The sequence below is a fragment of the Episyrphus balteatus genome, chromosome 1, assembly GCF_945859705.1.
Source record: "Episyrphus balteatus chromosome 1, idEpiBalt1.1, whole genome shotgun sequence".
Taxonomy (NCBI): domain Eukaryota; kingdom Metazoa; phylum Arthropoda; class Insecta; order Diptera; family Syrphidae; genus Episyrphus; species Episyrphus balteatus.
Genome location: NC_079134.1, coordinates 175,046,707 through 175,054,132, shown reverse-complemented (window position 1 = coordinate 175,054,132; position 7,426 = coordinate 175,046,707). Strand labels below are relative to the sequence as shown.

Here is a 7,426-nt window from a genome sequence, read left to right as displayed (position 1 = left end):
CATTGATATTTTACATTTTCCTTAATTAAGGTGCTTTTGTTCATGTAGGATTTACTAAAAAGTAAAGGATTTCGAAATGTCTGCTTTTTTTGTCAATCAGTATTTTAAAAAATGAGTAAACATGAATGTAAAAGAACATATTTGGTGTCAATATGGGTCATATTATTAAGAAAAAGTCCTCTAAATTTGAGCTCAATGCGAAAAATAGTTTTAATTTTATACAAGTTCAAATGAATCTAAAAGGGTGATTTTTACAGAAACTACTCACATTTTTCAAAAATCATTTTTACAAAAAACGGTACCTACCTGATAGAATTTTTCTGAAACCAGATTTAGATTCAGAAAAGTCTAATCTTTCATAATATGTATCAAAAAATTATTTGAAGGAGAAAAAAAAGTTAAATTTTGCAGACCAGTGTTATTTATTTGAATGAAAAATCATAGCAAACAAATTTTTTTTATTTTAAGTTTCGAAACTGATAGACAACATTCAAACCTTTTGAATATAAAGATGTACTTTTTTGATCTTTTTTGTTCTGACAGTTTTCACGCATTTGTGCTGTTCTGATCTGTTGTGTTCTAGTTTTTGTTCGTTAAAAAGACCTTATTTTGTGGAACTCCACTTGTTTAATGGATATTTATGTAATAATTTTTTAAAATTTACGATTAACGATTAAACAAAAAGAAAGACAAAATCAGGGTTGTAAAAATATCAATTTAAAAAATGCATTTCAAAATCGTAATTTCTTAATTCAAAAACTCTGAATTTGAAAGAAATTTTGCTTTATATATGGTAGAAAATGTATTTTAGAGACGTTGAAAAACGCTTATCGCCAGTGATAAAGTTACAGAGCAGGGGCCCAGGTACGACAAAAAAAAAAAACTTTTTTGGACTTCGTCAGAATTTTAAAATTGTATTGAATTATTATAAACTCACAATTTTTGTTTAACAAAATCAAGTGCTTATTAGGTACTTAAATAGTTTTCAATTAAGTTGCAACTTCAGTGCAGCAATATCTACTTTTTTAATACAAACCTTATAAAGTATACCAATATTCGAAAAAAACCTTTTAAAACAAGTTCAAATGAGTTTTTGAAGGAAACATTTTCTAACAGGCTAATTTTTAGTATAAAGTTTGGTATCGGGGTAGTTTGCAATATGTGAAAAGTTCTGAAGTTTCCTCCGTCCGCTAGGCCCATTATAAGGGGTCAAAGTTCACAAATTTGTATTTAAAAAGAAAATTTCAACTTTTTCTCAGAAAAAGAAGCTGGGTGTTTATTTCTATTTGTTATTATTTATTGAAATCGAATTTAATATTGTGAATTAGTCACAATATTATGAGGCTCCTCAAAATATGCAAAGTTAATTTTCAGATTTTGACAAAATTCAATATCTGGTTCTGACAGCTCTAATTTCTATACAACGTCTCCGAAATCATGATATTTTATAAAAGCATATCTTTTAGGTGTTAATTTGGAATTATAAACCGTTGCGTTGGCTATGCCGTTATGTTTTCGAAATCAAAATTAAAAGCCTTCAAAATATTCTATTAGATAAGATAGGTACTTTATTTTGTCTTAAACAAATATAACTCGTCTATTTGTTAATTTAAACAAAATTTAAGGTTCAATATTTTGCTGAATCCAATCAGTATAATCACTGACTTTTGTATAAACACTTGGCCAGCCTTGGAATGCACAGGGAGTCGGCCAGAATGAACTTACTCCAGCGATGAAATAATAAACTTGCTGTTTATTGGACGAATCCAATCCAATAAGTGGTCCACCTGATTCACCAATGCAAGTGTCAATACCTTGTTGGCCATAAGCACACATTTGTGAGGTTCCTAAATCAACACTGCGTTGGCTATAAACACGTTGGCATTCATTCAGCGGTACAACTCGAACTTCAGCCTTAAGTTTAACATAACTCGATGTTTCGTGTTCTGTTTTTCCCCAACCGGAAACATACATTATGCTTCCATCAAATGTTGATCGTTTGAGGATGTCTTTAAGTGGCAAACAAATTGGTCGAATGAAATCGGTATAGTCTCGTTACGTGATAAACGTATTAAGGCAATATCGTAGGGTTGACTTTTTGATGAAGCTACATATTTTTCGTGAAGAATTACTTTCTCAATTGTAACATCAACATGAGGATCTGCACAATCCTCGAAGCCACGAGTGTCTACTTCACAGTCAGGATTTGTTGTTGTGTCCCAATCACCTAAGCGAACTCGAGTTGGTTTCCATGTTTCAGGTATGGCGCTTATGCAATGCGCTGCTGTCAAAACATATCGGTTGTTGATCAAACTTCCACTACAATGGTGTCCGTTTGAATTTCCACCTTTAAGTATAAAATAAAAATAAAGTCGAAGGCTAGAAAAAAAAAAAAAAAAAACAAAAATTGTTACCTTTATTATACTCAATCAATGCCGTCCAAGGGTATTCGTAGGTTTGTGTAACGTTACCGCTATAAATTCGATTTAAAATGACGTTACCACACTGACCGGGTTCGGGAAGATTTGTTGGCAATCTTGGTTTGTTATTATCTGGAGCTGGTGATGGTTGAGGTCAGGCATGAAAAAGACGATACAATTTGAAAATAAATTTAAGTGTAGTAACTTGTTTATTGAAAATATACTAGCCCAAAAAATTAAAGGAACAAAAAAATCGTAATTTTTTTTAAGTGATTTTGAATAGGCTGTATCTCAGTAAAAAATGATCTTATCATGACAATGCATAAAGCATGAGAAAGTTACATTCTTCTAGTATAACTAAATATTTTATTTCAAATGGTAAAATAGCTAAATCGTTAAAACTGTTAACAAACAAAAATTTCCCAAATTTTTTTTTGTTTTTACTTTTCTCTTAAAAAAGTGTGAACATTTTTTCTGATAAAATGAGTAGTGTTTTTAGAAAGGTTTTTTATTTGACTTTAAGATTCTTTTTGTTTTAAACTTCTACGATTGTTTTTTCACTGCAATATCAGACCATACTTTTGACTTTGACTATCAATTTCTCAACAACGGATCTTTTTACAGAAAATTCATTTAAAAATTTCATTGTACCTTTATATTATACCTATGGGTGATAAGATTAAATTGAGGCTTAATTTTATTAGAGTATAAGAAACTTGAAATTAATCTGCAAAGTTAAAGCTTTATTCATCAAACAGTTTTTCTGTTATGAGGGTTTGAACTTTTTAGATCAAATAAAACACAATAATTCTGCAGCTCTAAATGACTTACTTCCGATCACTTTTTTATAAGAAAAATCATTCTTTTTTATTAATAAATATCGTTTAAATTTTAGATAAACCAAGAAAACATAAAAGTTCTCAAAAAAAGTTAAATTATGAAAAAAAAACTTTTCATAAAATTTTTAGATATTTTTCCTTTTTTTAAAAATTTTTTATTTTTCTTTGGTTTATTTAAACAAAAGGTATTTATTAATAAAATTTTCAATTAAACTCAAAAAAATTTGATTTTGCTTATAAATACTATATCTTTTAATAGAGTTTTGGTAATCATCGAATATTCAAGTTTGTAGAACTAATTTTATGTTCAAAATTGAGCCATTATCTTAAAACCAAAGTTTCACTCTTATTTTTGGGTTCCGAAGATTTTTGCATTTTTTTTTTTCAATTTTATTTTAATACTTTTGTGAATATGCAATATTTTATACCGAAATTAAATAAAATTACTCTTTTACGCAAAAAATAATGAAATGTATATTGAAAATTGAAGAATTTTTGCAAATAAAACATTTTGATTAAATTTTATTTATATTAATATCTCGTGTGAAAAATATATTTCAGTACAAAACAAATGAAATTTTCATAGTTATTTTCAAAATTAAAAAATGTCATTTTCCTTCCCTGGTTGAGGTAGAAATTATCCTCGGCGACAACAGACCTAAAAAAATAACATTTTGTTATTTTAAGTTTATATTTTTAGACTTGTACGTGTTCTTACTGAAACTTTTCCATTACTTGGACCACATTGGCTACGTTGAAGAAAATTTCTATCAGCATCTAATAATGATTTTTTTTGCAGCAAATTATAAAGATATGTGCATTGTTCCAATTGTATGCACACACCAAGCTCGGAATTTGGCGTCATGCATTGTCCATAGGTAAAAACAACATCGGATTGATCGGGCGGATGAGAAGATCCTTTTTTGATAAATATTCATGCAGCATAGAAAAATATTGAGCAAAAAATATTTATAAGTTTTATTTCACAATTCTTTTACAATACATTATACTAGGTTCTATCTTCCCTTAGGCAGAAACCGACGAAGTTATGAATAGCAGAGTTATGAGTGGCAAAGTTATGAACGACAGAAGTTATGAAAAACCAAAGTTATGAAAAACCAACGATTGACAACGATTAAGAGGAACGATATACGGGAGGAATGTACCAAAAAGCTATAGAGCGAGTAGGCTGAAGCAAGATTGAAAACTAAAAGCGAACAAAATGGTTTGCGCCAAACGCAAGAGCGTCCCAAAACTATAAAGACTGCATACTTAACTAATTTTTTTTAACATTATAAATGCCAAAATTAAAATGAACACACATACATATAATTCTCACACTTACCTTCTCCTTGTTGCGTTGTTTTTCTCCCATAAAGTTGTTGAATTCTCGTAATATCATCTGAATGTAGTCGAAAATATGGTTCAAATCCTTGATAGATTGCGAACATTAAAGCTTCTTTTGTTGAAGAATGATGAAGTCCAAGAGCATGACCGAATTCATGAGCTGCTACTTGGAAGAGATTTGTCCCCTCAAAAGTATTGAGTGTCCAATACTCAGCATCATCGAAATGAGCATCACCAATTGGAGGGTGAAATGCATGAGCCAATGTACCACTTGGACCATCAAATGAAGTTTCTTCACCATCACCATGATTGCCTTGCACAAACCTTTACAAATAAAAATAACATTTGAACAATAAGCGATTTTATTGGTACATAATTAGCTTACTTTATTTCAATATCAACTGGTCCATTCATTTTGAGTTGGAAGGTGAGATCAGTATATTCGGTCCAGACATTAAAGGCTTTAGCAATTTCTGCATAAACATTAGTAGGATGCATTGTTCTGGGAAATTGTGTGATTTTGTAGGTTAAATCTTTTTTATTCCAAGGAATGCCCCATCCATTAGACCGTTTCAATCGGCTATTTGGGTTTTTATCTTTAACACCGCATCTAGACATAGACATATATTCCAATGTTCTTCCATCCAACTGTCCGTTTACTTCTAATCCGGCGAATTCTTGAAAATCCTGAATAGCTTGGATCATTGTGTTTTCACTTGTGATTCGCAATAATCCAGAATTTTCTGGTAGATATCCGAATTTTGTAAGGTACATCTAGAGAAAACAATAAAAAGTGTTTATAATCATTAACCACAGCTCAGTTCAGTGTTGTAAGTTGGAAAAGGACTGAAGTTTCCTGAAGCTAAATGAAATAAGTATATATTTTTAAGTTAGGGTATATCTCCTTGAATAAATAAAATGCACTACTGTCTGTGGCCGCACGTAATTGCTCTTATGGTGAAAGTTACTCTAATGTTAAAGCTTTTTATTGAACAAAATTAGGGAAAATTTGATATTTTTAAGGAATTTCATAAGTAGGTAGTGCAAAAAAAAAAAATAAAATCTGTTTTTAAAATTGACTAAACACCGTTTTAAAAGATCTTTTACACAAAACCAAGTATGCCATTTGGTTTCTTATAAAAAAAAAAAATGTCGAAAATAGTTAGAGCTGTTTTAAAAAAAAAAATATTTTTTATATATCTACCTACCTATTAAAATTTTGTAACAGTTTTCAAAAAAAAGTTGGTAAGCCATTTTGAAGAAATAATTAATTTATACACTTAAAAACGAAATTTCAAAATTTTTTACAAATCCGTTTTCAAAAATTGATTTTTCAAAAAAAAAAATTTGAAAAATTTTTTAAAAATCCAAAAATGTGTTTTTTTTTTTTAATTTTCTAAACACTTTTGTAAAAAAATTTTCGTTGAAATCTTGTAAGAGATAGATATTCAGATAAAAAATATTTTTTTCTATTTCAAAAGTTGTCTTTTATGTGTAATGCTACACACAAAAATTTTAATCAAAATCGTTTGACCCGTTTTTGAAAAAAATTAGTAAACGTTAGTTTTAGCCATAAAAAAATTTTAATTTCCCCTCTAGGAAATTACCCAAAACTGTTAACTACCAAGTTTGAAGACTATCACTTCACTCGTTTAGGCTGTGGGTCGAGATATCTCGAAAAGACTTACCTGGGCGTCTGAAATAGTTTGAACTGGTGCAGTGTGTATTCCATCAATTGTTGATAATAGTAATGCAGCAAAACTTATCAAAATATTTGAGAAGGACATTATAATGATTTCTAGAGTCCTTCTTCGATGTACATATGTATTTTTTTTTGTTTTATGTTTTTTTACACACAAATGTTAACTGAAAACAGAGCACAACTTTATTTTTCACTGATTTATAATTTTAAAAAGTCGTTTATTTGCAATTCAAGGAATCAATTTGAATTGATTTTATTTTGAATAAGGATGTCTTTTTTCTGTTTCAGTAAACTAACTCAAAATCAGGTCTTCAATCTACAACGATTTTAGTTTGAATTGGAGCTCGATTCAATCGTGATTGGTAGCAAAGACTAAATAAATCGGAAAGAAATGTTTTAAAACTTATATACAACTTAAAATGCGAATTACTATCTTAGGTCCACCACGAAGGTCACTAAACGGTTTTTGAATTTAGTTCTTTTTTATTAAAATACATACATACGTCATAGAAACAGACATTAATTTTTTTTTTTAATATTAAAAAGATATGACATGAAATGATTAAAATATGTGGGTTATCATTTCTTTGATTAAACATGAAATTACAGGAAGTCCTCTTTTAATTTAAATTATTATCTACTGGGAAAAACCCAGGTATGATAAGTTTGGCAATGGCATCATCGAATAAGAAAAAAGTTCTAATCACTATTATTTAAGTCTTGTTTTTTTGTTCTATAATAATTTTGAAGCAATTGGACTTTTTTGAAAGTCCGATTTAAGAGATTTTTAAATATTTAATAACCTAATAAGTATTGTATTGTATTTTTTTATTGTAGCGGAATATTTTTACATTTATCTTTTCTTAAACTATATTGCATAATTTACAGAGTTTTGGTATAAATCTACCTTACTACTGAAAATAATTTTTATTTTTATAGCAAAACAAGTAGAATAAAATAAATAAATGACTTGAAGGAAAAGCTACTTAAAAACCTTCATAAAAAAATGGAAATTAAGTACCTATCAGATAGGAAAAGGGAAGGTGGATAAGCGTAATTTTCAAACCAAGCTTTAAGTTTTACATTTATATGAATTTTATATGTTGTTTTAAGATATA

General features: G+C 28.8%; 1 pseudogene; it reads right to left on the bottom strand.

Moving 5' to 3' along the window:
* Positions 1 to 1,620: 1,620 nt before the first annotated feature.
* On the bottom strand, positions 1,621 to 6,403 carry LOC129912628 (serine protease easter-like; annotated as a pseudogene).
* Positions 6,404 to 7,426: the final 1,023 nt, after the last annotated feature.